This window comes from Pongo pygmaeus, chromosome 5, assembly GCF_028885625.2.
Source record: "Pongo pygmaeus isolate AG05252 chromosome 5, NHGRI_mPonPyg2-v2.0_pri, whole genome shotgun sequence".
NCBI lineage: Eukaryota > Metazoa > Chordata > Mammalia > Primates > Hominidae > Pongo > Pongo pygmaeus.
Genome location: NC_072378.2, coordinates 105,201,346 through 105,214,490, shown reverse-complemented (window position 1 = coordinate 105,214,490; position 13,145 = coordinate 105,201,346). Strand labels below are relative to the sequence as shown.

Here is a 13,145-nt window from a genome sequence, read left to right as displayed (position 1 = left end):
AATCTTCAGCATAAATATGTTACTTAAATCCAGGGACAAGGGCAAAGTCACATGCAGAGCATATAAAGAGTGGAGAAGGCTCAGGACTATGCCTGGGGCAGCCCCACATCTAGGGGGGTCAGTTGAAGGAGGAAGAGCCAGCAAAGGAGCCTGAGAAGAAGCAGCCAGGGAGGTGAGAGCTGAACCAACAGAGACCTCACCAGGCAGAGCAGGAAGTCCACGAAAAGGGATTAAAAGGAGGGAGTGGCAGGCAACACCCAGTGCTGATGGTTGGGCAAATGAGGAAGGAAGAGGAGTTACTGGATTTGACAAGGTGGATTATTGGTGATATTGATAAGAGCACTTTCAGTGAGTAGTAGGGCTGACGAGGGCTGAACAGGGTGTATCAGGAAACACAAGAGAGGAGGAGATAGACTCTCTTATCACTGGTTTCTTTATGGATGGGTGTGATTGAAGATGGGGAGAATTAGCTATGCTTTTACACATTTTTGTATTGCACTTTTGCTAGTTAAAATAATCTTGTATTAATGGTATGATGTGAAAAGCTTATATTAAAAATATTTAAATTTTTTAAGAAAAATACAATCCCTGGTATGTTAATCGCACATCTCTGACTTTTAACAGCTGTGGTTTACATCTTCTTCCCACTCTCTCTCTTCTTCCGATTACTTTCCAAATTTGATGTTTTCTTCCTGTACAATAACTTGTACAGCTGTGCTAAGAAAACCTATAAAAAAATCAATCTTAATTACATAAAACTTTGCCAACAAGGCTTTCCATAGCTTTTGTGTCATGAAGTTCAGGACCAGGGAGAAGGTAGGAGAGGGGAAGAAAATGGGCCCCAGACAATGAAAAGTTGCATGGGGCATATGAGTTCAATGGCATGTTAAGTGAGAGAAACTAGATTGCCTTGGTGCATTGATGGATTGGTTCTGGAGGGAGAGAATCACTCAGAAACAAGTTCCTTGAGAAGGGGAAGAGAGCCACAGCCGTAAGAGGAAGGATTGGCCTTCACAGGAGAAGGAGCATTTTCTCCATTCTGTCAGGAGGGAATGAGTGTGCAAGAGTGCCTGGGGGCGTCAGTGCAGGGAATCCAAGCACCAGCTCCTTGCTCTCCTTCTGTGAGACCTCTCGGGCCCTGAATTCTCCATCTGCTTACTTATTTTATCTTGAGTTTCAGATGAAAAATAAAAAAATTTTAAGAAAAGGTAGTTTTCCAGCCTGGCCAACATGGCGAAACCCCGTCTCTACTAAAAATACAAAAATTAGCCAGGTGTGGTGGCACACGCCTGTAGTCCCAGCTACTCGGGAGGCTAAGACAGGAGAATTGCTTGAACCCGGGTGGCAGAGTTTGCGGTGAGTCGAGATCACGTAAACACATTACACCCACAATATTGAGAGTTTGTGTTGGTGTCAGTTTGGGGAATGATTTCTATCATTCTTGATGCATTAGTGGGCTGACATCCTGGCTGGGGTCAGTGTTAGCAGGGAGGGCAGTCAGTTCTGAGATCAAAACTAAAACAGTAGGGACTCTTTGCCATTTTTTCATAGGATAAAGTGGCTTCTTAATAAATAGCCTAGCCCTCATGGTCATGTTTGTCTGCCAGTTTGACCAGCCTTGAGCAATGCCCATGAGACCCCACCAGCCTGGCCCCTGCCCTCTCCTTCACTCATCTCCTGCCACTCTCCCTCATCCCCCTGCTGCAGCCACTCTGGCCTCCTTGCTTTGCTTGGCATACGTGCATGTACTCACCCACTCCACCCATCCCCTCTCCCTGGACTGCCCCTACTCCTTGCCCTCCATGCTCTGTACTATACAGAGTCACTTACTCTGCATGGATCAGAGACTCCTTCCCTCTCTATCCTGTGTACTATAGCAGCCCTTCCCCACTCACTTACCCATATCTCCATTGCACTCATCACCAGCTGACATTAGATTTTCATTCATGTGTTTGTCTGTCTCCCCTTTAGAATGTGGTTTTTGCCACTGCTGTGTCCCCAGAGTCCAGAACACAGAGTAGATATGTTTAAGTACTTGACGATTGAAAGTGGTTGTGATAGATGGAGTCTGAAATGATCTAGTTGCTGCCAGAAACCTATAAAAGTGAAACATTTCTTTTTTTTTTTTTTAATATTTCTATGTTGGACCATCTTCCTCTCCTCTGGTAGGGTAATTTGTCCACTAGAAATGGACAGATATTGCCAGAAAAATGAATGTTTTACTATGAGTTGTACTTCTGTGAAATTTTTTGTGTGATCTAGCCTTTAAGAGTTATTTTAGGCCATAGTTTATAACCAAAACAGAAAATTACACTATGCCTCCCTTACAGAGCATCAAAGTAAATTTTTCTATTTTCCTAGCATGCTTTTATTGTACTGGAGCCCTCCAACTCTAGGTTGTTGCATGTGTACAAATGTTTGGAAATCTTTTAGACAAGTTGACCAGTAAAAAAACAATTCTACTGACATGTAAATTCAGTTGACCCATTCAGTATTGTGTTTTATGAGAATCTAGGATCATTACTATGTATTTTTTTTTTCAGCCTCTGGACGGTCAAATCTTCATTCTTTTAGTGGCTTTTGGCTTTTTTTTAACATCATCTTTTTAAAAAATAGCTTCTTTCATGCATTCAATTTCCTTTTCCTTCTTCACTTCTCAGTATTTATATTGGTTTATGTGCATGTTTTCTTCATTGTGTTTCTTGTAATGTCTTGACTGCTGCATTAGTCTAAGTGAGGCCCCAGAAGTCACCGTGCCCCATAAAGAAACCAAAGGATGCTAAAGACGGTGATGGTTGTACTGACTAATCCTAATTTAAATAAAAAGGAATTTTCAAGTGAGAAATCACAGTAAGTGTCTAAGAATGACTGAGTGTGGCCAGGCGCAGTGGCTCACACCTGTAATCTCATCACTTTGGGAGGCTGAGGCGGGCAGATCACCTGAGATCAGGAGTTCAAGACCAGCCTGGTCAACATGGAAAAACTCTGTCTCTACTAAGAATACAAAAATTAGCCAGGCGTGGTGGCGGGTGCCTGTAATCCCAGCTACTCAGGAGACTGAGGCAGGAGAATTGCTTGAACCCAGGAGGTGGAGGTTGCAGTAAGCTGAGATCCTGCCACTGCACCCCAGCCTGGGCAATAGAGCAAGACTCCATCTCAAAAGAAAAGAATGACTGGGTGAAAACATTGCTTAAGCAAATAAAAATAATGATTTCACAGATATTTATTAAGCACTGTGCACTGCTGGTGTGCTTAGTAAATATCTGAAATAATTATTTTTGGGAATATAAGGCAGGATAGAGTTTACTAGGGAAAATGGAGACGCAATCAAGCATTTCCAGCAATTCAGTGGAGGGAAAACCATATTAATAAGCTGCTCACATGTTCTGTGGGAACCTGGAGAAGGAGAAGCATCTAAGGCTCCTCATGGAAACAAGGCCTCCTGGAAAGGAGCTTTGGGCAGACTGAAAGAGCACAAGAAACAAATAATGAAGAAAACAAATCATACATACAAATTCATACAAATACTGAGGAGTGAAGAAGGGGAAGGAAGCTGAATGCAAGAAACAAGCTACTTTTAAAAACATGATATTAGAAAAGCCAAAGCCACTAAAATGATGAAACTGTAAGCATCCAGAGTCTGAAGAAAATAAATCCAAAGTAATGATCCCAGAGTCTCATAAAACACAAGAAGGACTAGGTCAGCTGAATTTACAGGTTAGTAGAATTGCTTTTTTATTGGTCAGCTTGTCTGAAAGCTTTCCAAACATTTGTAAGCATGCAGCAACCTAGAGTTAGAAGGCACCAATCCAGTGGAAATGAATAGCTTGTACGAAAGCAAAAGGTGGCCTCACAGTGCTGCAGATAAGCAAGTAGCCTGGTTGGATCCCCATAGCACGTGAGCCTGGAAAGGTAGACAGATCCAGACCCTTAAGGGCTTGTGTAGGATTCGTATCAGGCCATCTACCTACCAGGTGCTTAGAGAATTAGAGTCAGTTTCCAGGGAAAGTTGTGAAGGGGGTGGTGGTGGTGGTGGTAGAGGAGCCCATGGGCACAGCTGAAAATGCAACAGTGGGTATGGTGGGAGAAGAGGACCACAGTCTCACATTTCAGGGACACAGGAGGAAGAAGAGCCACAAAAGCGGGCATCACAGAAGCCAGAGGAGAAGAGTTTCAAGGAGGATGGTGTGGTATTGCAGAGAAGTCACAGGGGATATAGACTGGGCAGTGCTGGGATTGGCTGTGAGCATTTGACTATGAGAGGAGCCAGTCAATGTCAGGTAGCGGTGGATTGACCATGTGAGGGGTCAGGAAGCCTAACTGCTTCTCATGAATGAAGGGTTTCCTTACAGCCCAGGACATGTGTGCTAATTACCAGGTAGTAGAAATATTACTGGAAATGCGCTAAATGAAAGTTCTTGCACTCCACATACAGACTTTGTTGCCAGCCTTTCTGTATGCACCCCAGTGCTTCATAATCATCAGTATTCCCCATCCACCATCCTGAATGCCATCTATCATCAGTAAAGTATACCATGTTCTTTTCTAGATCTTTCGTGAACATGATTCAGTTAGTCATCTTCAGCTTTCATTTTCTTGATTACTGGTGATAATAAAAAGGTATATATACGGCTGGGCAAGGTGGCTCACGCCTGTAATCCCAGCACATTGGGAGGCTGAAGCAGGAGGATCACTTGAGCCCAGGAGTTTGAGGCTAGCCTGGGACACATAGGTGAGACCTCATCTCTACAAAAAATTTTAAAATTAGCCAGGCCTGGTGGCACATACCTGTAGTCTCAGCTACCCAGGAAACGGAGGCACAAGGTTCCCTTGAGTCCAGGAGTTTGAGGCTGCAGATGAGCTATGATTGTACCACTGTACTCCAGCCTGGGTGACAGAGTCAGAACCTGTCCCAAAAAAAAAAGTAAGAAAAGGATATGTCTATAAGATTAAAAGTATATTTCTGTGTTTAGAAACAAAGGAATATGCAAAAATCTGTCTATGATGATAACGCTGGGGCTAGAGTGGTGGGACACATGTCTGGGCCATCAAAAAAGATATAAATAATTTGACTGATAAGATTTCTGCTACTGTTATTCCACTTCACAAATATAAAACATTTGACACAGCCAAGTTCAGAATATAAATCAAAAAGAATTTGTTCTTCTACCTTCACAGCAGGATTTCTGAACTTTGTGATTTGCCTTCATGTCCCCCCTGCCCTGTTTTTCCCCACCCCACTAGTGAGTTACTTCCCAGTAGCTATTTGTGATGCCGCCTCTACGCCTCTAGTTCAGTCTCTTCTAATTGACCACCTCTTTGCAAAACAAAAAAATGGTATTGAACAGTTATGCCAGCTTCCTGATTCTAGGACTTCTGTTGATGCTGTCCTCAATTCGGGGCCACACTCAGCTTCATACAGTCCCATTTAATCCCCCACACTGCCATGAACTGCTTGGTTGCATAAACACTGCTCTGCTTTTTCCCCACTAACATCTGCCTCTCTTTAATAGTTCACCCTTTTAAGGGGTGAATAGTTACCAGCCACAAATTTTTAAGGCTGCACAGTTCTCTTCTGTTCTATTAATGAACATTCTGACCAGAGTTTGTCTTTTCAGCATTTTGGTTATTAATTTTATTTTTCTACTTAACACAATAAAACAAGTAAGTGGTCTGCTGTAGTTGTGAGTTAATGAGGATTTGAAATGGATTTCACATATCCTTGTTGGGTTTTCATTATGCAGGTGCAATCTCATGCAGCAAATTACCATAACTAAACAGTTTAAGAACCCATAAAGCTCCTTTGCCCTGGAATTGCCAAATTAATAGATTAACAGCTACGCATAAGGAAAATGTCAGGTGTTAAATATTTTTCATTAGTAATAAGTTGGAAATTTGTGACCTCAAAAAGCTTATGTAATCTCTTAAGTGCCTCAACCAGAGTTAATTTTATCTTATTATTTTTAAACTTACAAGGATTTTCAGGCAAGACTCTAGGCTGCTCTGTTTGTATAAATTTTTTTTAATGAAACACCATTCAAACTACCTTTTCTGATATTATTTAATTGAAATATAGGGTCCAGTTTGGGCATTAATTTATGTATTAATGTAGCATGTTTTCTAAGCACCTACTGTCTTCTGGGTACCTTGCTGGATACAGAGGCAAATAGATATACAGGCCTAGAACGGGGACACATGGGAGCACAATACAGTGCCATGGAGAGTTCAGGAGAGCCCCCAGAGGACAGGGAGGGGATTGGCTGATTTCCTTTTTACAGTGGCTAAGAGCATACAGTATGGAGCCAGAAAGCTTGGGTTCAAATTCTGACTCCATAATTTACGAGATGTATGACTTGGGTTCCTTACTTAACAATTTATCTGGGTCAGAATGACCCCAGCTGAAAAGTGGGGGTATTCATAGTACATCCCACAGGGGATTGGTTCCAGGACACCCTGTGGATACCGAAATCTGAGGATGTTCAAGTTTGTTATATAAAATGGCACGGCATTTGCATACAGCCTATGGTTGTCCTCCCACACACTTTAAATTATCTCTAGACTGTGTATAATAATACCTAATACAATGTAAACACTATGTAAATAGTTGTTATACTATCCTGTTCTTTAAATTTTTAATTGTATTATTATTTTTTGTTGGGTTTAAAAAAAATTTTTCAATCCACAATTGGTTGAATCTGCAGATGTGAATCCCATGGATATAGAGAGCCAACTGTATAGACCTCATATTTGGATTAAAATGAGAGAGAATATTTTTAAAGCCCTTAGACTAGTGCTTGCTTGATACATGGTAAGAACTAAATAAGTGTTTTAAACAAGTCAAGTAAAATAAATAATGTGAATTTTGACCAAAGTATGAACTAAAGAAAACTCTGTTGTGAAAAATATAGAAACTAACTGGCAGGTATTTTAACATTTGTTTTTAAATGTATGGAAACTTTAGTTGATAATTAGCTTGCAAGGTTCTGTCACTAGGTTCTGTCTCCAGAACCTTGGCTAACTTTTGTTTCTTTTGGTTTTGGTTATTTTAACGTTTTCAGGTAAGGAATAACTTTCTAACAGAGAGGCTCCAAAATGCAATGAATGGCCATTTGTGCTGTTAAAAGTTTCTTTCTTGTTACTAGAAATATTTAAGCAAAGGATGAACCTGCCTGAGATGTAGCTTTGTGGGTGTCTGCATTGGATAAGGGAGGGAGGAGGAGGTCAAACAAGTGAACTTCTAAGAGCCAATAGATTTTTTTTTTCAGTCATGATTTGATCTAGAAAGGCATGTGACATTGGGATTGGGGCTCTGGAGGTGTGAAACAGCAATATCACTAGAGACGCTGGTTGTAGTTGGGAAGAACTGAGAGAAGTTGAAGGCAGAGAGTGGAGAGCTTTAATTGCTGGTCTAAAACGTGGACTTTGGCTGGGCTTGGTGGTTCACACCAGCACTTCGGGAGGCCCAGGCAGGAGGATTGCTTGAGGCTAGCAGATTGAGACCATCCTGGGCAACGTAATGAGACCCATGTCTCTACAAAAAATAAAAAATTAGCTGCATGTGGTGGTGCATGCCTGAAGTCCTAGCTACTCAGGAGGCTGAGCCAGGAGGATGAGGATTGCTTTACATACATACATACATACATACATACATACACATACATTCATTCATGGACTTCATTTTGTAGAGAATGGAGAGGCATTGCCTGTTTTGAATAGTAGAGTGACTTAGATTAAAAGGGAGGTTTTACATGGGTTAATCTGGTAACAGGTGCTCAGATTAGAAGCAGGAGTCCTGGAAGCCAAGGCCCCTGTTCAGGCAGGCAGGGATAAGATGGTGTGGGAGAGGTAGCTACAATGACTTTGAGCTCCGGACCTGAGGCAAGCTGGTATAGGTATTTGAGGGTCAAAAAGAGAGTATTTAGCCCTCGGAACAGGCGGCGGGGGCGGCCTGTGCAGCAATGACTAAGATCAAGTCTCGGGACCTTCGCGGGAAGGAGAAAGAGGAGCTGCTCAAACAGCTGGACGACCTGAAGGTGGAGGTATCCCAGCTGTGCATCACCACTGACAGGCGGCCCGGTCTCCAAGCTCTCTAAGATCCGTGTCGTCCACAATTCCATTGCCCGTGTTCTCACCGTAATTAACCAGACTCACACAAAGAAAACCTCAGGAATTTCTACAAGGGCAAGAAGTACAAGCCCCTGGACCTGTGGCCTGAGAAAACAGCGCCTGCGCCACTGGCCCAGCAAGCACGAGGAGAACCTGAAGACCAAGAAGCAGCCGCTGAAGGAGCGGCTGAACTCGCTGCAGAAGTACACAGTGAAGGCCTGAACATCACATTGTCAATAAAAGAGAGCTGGCCGAAGAGAACAAAAGAAAAGTGTGTATTTAATATGCAATTCTATATTCATTCAACAAATATTTATTGAACGCAAACAATGCAGAACTCATAACCCTCTGATGATGGATTCATCGTGTGGTTCTCATGCAGGGGCAAAACACACAGCATATGCCTTCCATGTGCAGCATAAATCCCATTGCAGTGAGCCATGTTACAGGGCAGTTTCTGCCTGTACCAAAACAGAAGCTGCTTTCTCTGGGCCTCCGCGTGTAGCAGGGTTCCTTCACTTTTAATGAAAATGTCTGATTGTGTGTCTTCATTAACTACAGATAGATCAGACCAGTGGAACTGAAGATGGCTTTGATATTCTGCAATCAAGTCAGATTTATTCATCATAGCCCTGTGTGTCTTTCTACCTCAAAACACCAGGTTACCGCTAAAATCCAAATAAACTCATTAAAGTGCCATAGCACGAGATCCAGCTGTGCCTCCTTCGCTGCCCTTCTTTCCTTGTATTCAGAACTTCCACTTTCTATTTCGCTTTTGGCTTCACAGTTTGAGACTGGGAAAAGACGTATTATTCCAAAAAAACAGATGGCTGAGCCTTAGAGAGCTGGTGAATTTCTGCAGAGATGATCAGTATAGCACTTAGCACATTGTTGGTGCTCAAGAAATGTACTAAAAGTTAAAACAGATTTTAAATAGACTGACTTTGCTGTTATTGAGGTATCCTAAGGGAGCTTTTAAATCCCCAGTGTTACCAAAATGCCCAGGCATCCTTGGAAAAACTAACTAAAGCAGTCTGGAATAGACTTTCCTTCTATATTTTCTGCCCAAAGATGACTCTTAAACTCCTCTCCACTCCCCAAAAGTTAAATGCCTGGAACATAGACAAGATGACAACCTTCTAATGCCAGGCTAGCATTTTTCACCTTAGTACAGCACAGAAACATGTAGTGCCTCCCTCTAAGTCCTAGGAAGTTCTTCATATGCTCATGTTACAGGGTAACTGAAGCACGGAGGTTGCCCGCCTACTGTCCAGTTCTTTTGGTAATGGAATGTCTTGTTCCTCTGCGTGCTGCCTGTGGACTCAGAGCAGTTCTGCTCCTTGTCAGATTTACTTGGCACACATAGCACAGACCACACAAGTGGCCTCTGTCAACTCTGATAAAAAGGGGGAGCTCAACACCCTTTTATGAACATTCTCCTTTAAACCTGTCAGGCTCTAAAATTAGGCAGGAGTTGCTATCACCAGACATTCTTCTGTCTGAAGGGGCTGCCCTTTGCAGCCTACCTTCATCTTTCATAGATGAGCACATCTCATGACTGGCGATAATGGGAGTCCTGGCATTTGCCTCAGATAGCTCAGTATCTGAACTGGATCAAATGCGCTACTGAAGATTGTTTCCAGGAACCTAACTGATTGCACATTCGTGCGTCTTAACACAATTGATTTTACTACTAAATGTATGCATCTCAAGGAGAATAATAATTTCAAGAGAGACAGTTGATCTTTGCACAACTAAGGTCATTCATTTGAAGGAATAATAATGTTCCATTGATTTGTCATATTTACTTCTCTTTTTTCTTTAAAGGAAGATATTCTTTTTTTTTGAAATCAGATTTACATGTTAAGGCAGCTAGATATGTATTTAGTGATTGCCATCTTGTGCTAAAACACGCTTCCAGAGTTAAACTGCTTTATCATTGGTGATGCCTCTGGAAAGTTGTGCTTGACAAGAGATGGGATTTCTGAAACTTTAGACTTATGTAGTTTATATAAATGTACACCATTTCTTCAGTAGTTTTTTTTTTTTAACGTAAAGCATTCAGCTCAAGGATCTGTGAGTTCTTATCTGTTAAACAATTATTCTTAGAATATGGTTTTAAATGTGCAAAATCAGAAGCTGCTTTAAATTTAATTGATTACTTAAAAAGTTGGGATAGCTTTATGATTTGCTCAAGCATTTTTTTATTTGTGAAATGAATAGTGTCTGTTAAGCCTTAAAAAAATACTATTGAAATGGAATTTTTTTAGTAGAATGGCCATGGCAAGATATAGTGGGATTTTTATTGTTTTAATAATCTGTCTTCAAGATGGTAACACTAATGACTGTGTGGAGAAGGATCATCTTTCTGAGCTGACTCATTTTGCTAAAATAGTAACAGCAGCCACTCTTGTATCTGGAATATCGCTTTTGAAATGCTTGAACGAGTCTCTTTTTTAAGAAAATAACAAAAACAGTCTGGGCGCGGTGGCTCACACCTATAATCCCAGCACTTTGGGAGGTTGAGATGGGCAGATCACTGAAAGTCAAGAGATCGAGACCATCCTAGCCAACATGGTTTTCACCCTATCTCTACTAAAAATACCAAAGTTACCCAGGTGTGGTGGTGCACACCTGTATTCTCAGCTACTCAGGAGGCTGAGGCAGGAGAATCGCTTGAACCTAGGAGGCAGAGGCTGCAGTGAGCTGAGATCATGCCACTTCACTCCAGCCAGCCTGGGCAACAGAGTGAGATTCCATCTCAAAAAAAAAAAAAAAAAAAAAAAAGCAGAAAAGCAAATAAGGGATAGCATCTCTGGCAGAATGATATTTGTCCCCTGGATTCCCTAGAGATGGGTGGTCATTGTCTTGGGGAAGAAGAAATGAATGTGTTAAATCTATGCCAAAGGCTCTAACACTTTCAACATTTTGCATAATTGCACCCAATAAAGATATTTACAAGGAAGTAATAACTTGAAGTTAGTTACTTTGTGATATAGTAGGGAAAAAACACTGAAACAGGGACTTGGGAGACCTTGGTAGTAATTTCTCATAAGCTGGCAGTGTTGCCTTGGCGGGTATTTTTTTTAAAGACAGAGTCTGGCTCTGTTGCCCAGGCTGGAGTGTAATGATGCAATCTCGGCTCACTGCAACTTTTGCCTCCTGGGTTCAAGAGATTCTCGTGCCTCAGCCTCCTGAGTAGCTGAGACTACAGGTGTCCTCCACCATGCCTGGCTAAGTTTTGTATTTTTAGTAGAGATGGGGTTTTGCCATGATGGCCAGGCTGGTCTCTAACTACTGTCCTCAAGTGATCTGTCCGTCTTGGCCTCCCAAAGTTCTGGGATCGCAGGCATGAGCCACCGTACCCAACCCTTGGTGGGTATCTTTATCTTCTTGAATCTTATTTTGTCATTTGTAAAATAAGAGAGGACTGCTAGCTGGATGACAGCCTGGAGTGACAACCTTTCCCTATATCTGAAACATTTTAAAGTCCCAGAATTTACTATTATTATCTGATATCCTCAGGGCTGAGAAAGAACTGACACCAGCTTTTGTTTACCAGGTGGCACAGTCTTGTGGCTGCTCAGAAAATACCCTTCTCAGCCCTCTATCAAGAATCAGTGTGGGCTTCATGAAGGGTGTGGTTCCTTACAGCCTTAAGGTGCTTAATGTTATTGGTTTGGGATGTGGAATAATATTGTTATGCTGCTGTGCATCTCCACAATGAAGAATTTAAGTTTTTTTGGTTTTTTTGAAGGAGAATTTTAAGTACAGAAACTCAGCAGTATATATTTAACCCAGTTTAGTGGCAAGTTCTTTGACCTCTGTCTTTTGCCACTTGGCAATGCAAGCCTCAGATTTATGACCCCACACATTGCCTCCCCGGTGACAGTGATCTTAGCATACCCATTATTGTAACTGGTCCTGATAGCTTCCACCAGCTTAGCCAGAGCTCCTTTGTCTTCCCAGTTAACCTGTGTGCAGGCAACACTGGTGCAGGTCTCCCTGTGGACTAGATGTCCCAGTCTGGCCATTCCTTTGATGATGTAGTAGGGAATCCCCTCTCATGATACAGAGCAGATGGGAAGACAGCCTGCTGGAAAGGATCCATGTCATGCACAGTCACCACCAGTTGAGCCACCTTGTTCTCCCGCAAGGTGGCGACAGTGTTAACCCCTGCACCAAGGACAGGTTGTCTCCAATGGGGACCTCCCCTTTGCCAGCAGCCATCAGTTCTTCTCTTGCTCTGTCTCTGGTCAGTACCTGTGGGCCAGCCTAGGCGGCTGAGTGCTGTTTTGCTGCCCAAGTCCTGGACGAACTGGTTCCTCATGAAGGCACTTTCAGCCATGTTTAGAGGAGAGCCCTTTGTCACTGCAGCTGGATGTAGCAGGGCTGCTTGACAAAAGCAGGTGAGGTCTCTTGGGGCCAGATGTCCTGCAAGTGCCAACATTCTTGGGTCTCTCTCAGGTGATTCATCACCTTGGCTGCCTGCTTCTTCACAACAGGGGCTGGGGCCACCGTCTCCAGCTGCCCAAGATGCCAACAGAGTCTAACGTTTAAAGAAGAAGAAAATGAAATTAAGGAAAGAAGCTTTCTTAATTTAGCATGTAACTTCGGCTCACTAATGCTTAAAACTAACTGTGGGTTTGAATCGCTGTCGTAATGTTTGGTTTTATTTTCTGTGTCCCTCATGAAGGCTTCATATCGATATACTCTAAGATAGTCCCGCTTATGAGATCTTACAGGTGCTTCCAAAGACAATCTATCTGTTCATTGTGGATTATTTGGTGGTGCTTGTAGTCTGTTAAGGTGAAAGGAGGTGCCAGGTCCAGGCTCCTTGTTGAACTGGATCTATTGTACAACTCATTTACTCTGCTGTTGACAAGAAGAGGGAAGACAGGGCTCTGTCTGCCTCACATGATGAGCTGTTAGCCCTGGAAGACAGACAGACTTTTCCTATTACTCAAGTGGGCATCTGTTAGATCCCATGTGAGCACTTTGTTTTCCTGTCCATTGAGGGTCTCATAAAAGCTTTGGCA

General features: G+C 42.4%; 1 protein-coding gene and 1 pseudogene across 1 annotated transcript in view; both read left to right on the top strand.

Moving 5' to 3' along the window:
• Positions 1-13,145, top strand: part of PREP (prolyl endopeptidase) — a 121,564-nt gene that overhangs the window by 88,474 nt on the left and 19,945 nt on the right. The gene's annotated exons all lie outside the window — the stretch shown is intronic.
• On the top strand, positions 5,664-8,490 carry LOC129038481 (large ribosomal subunit protein uL29-like; annotated as a pseudogene).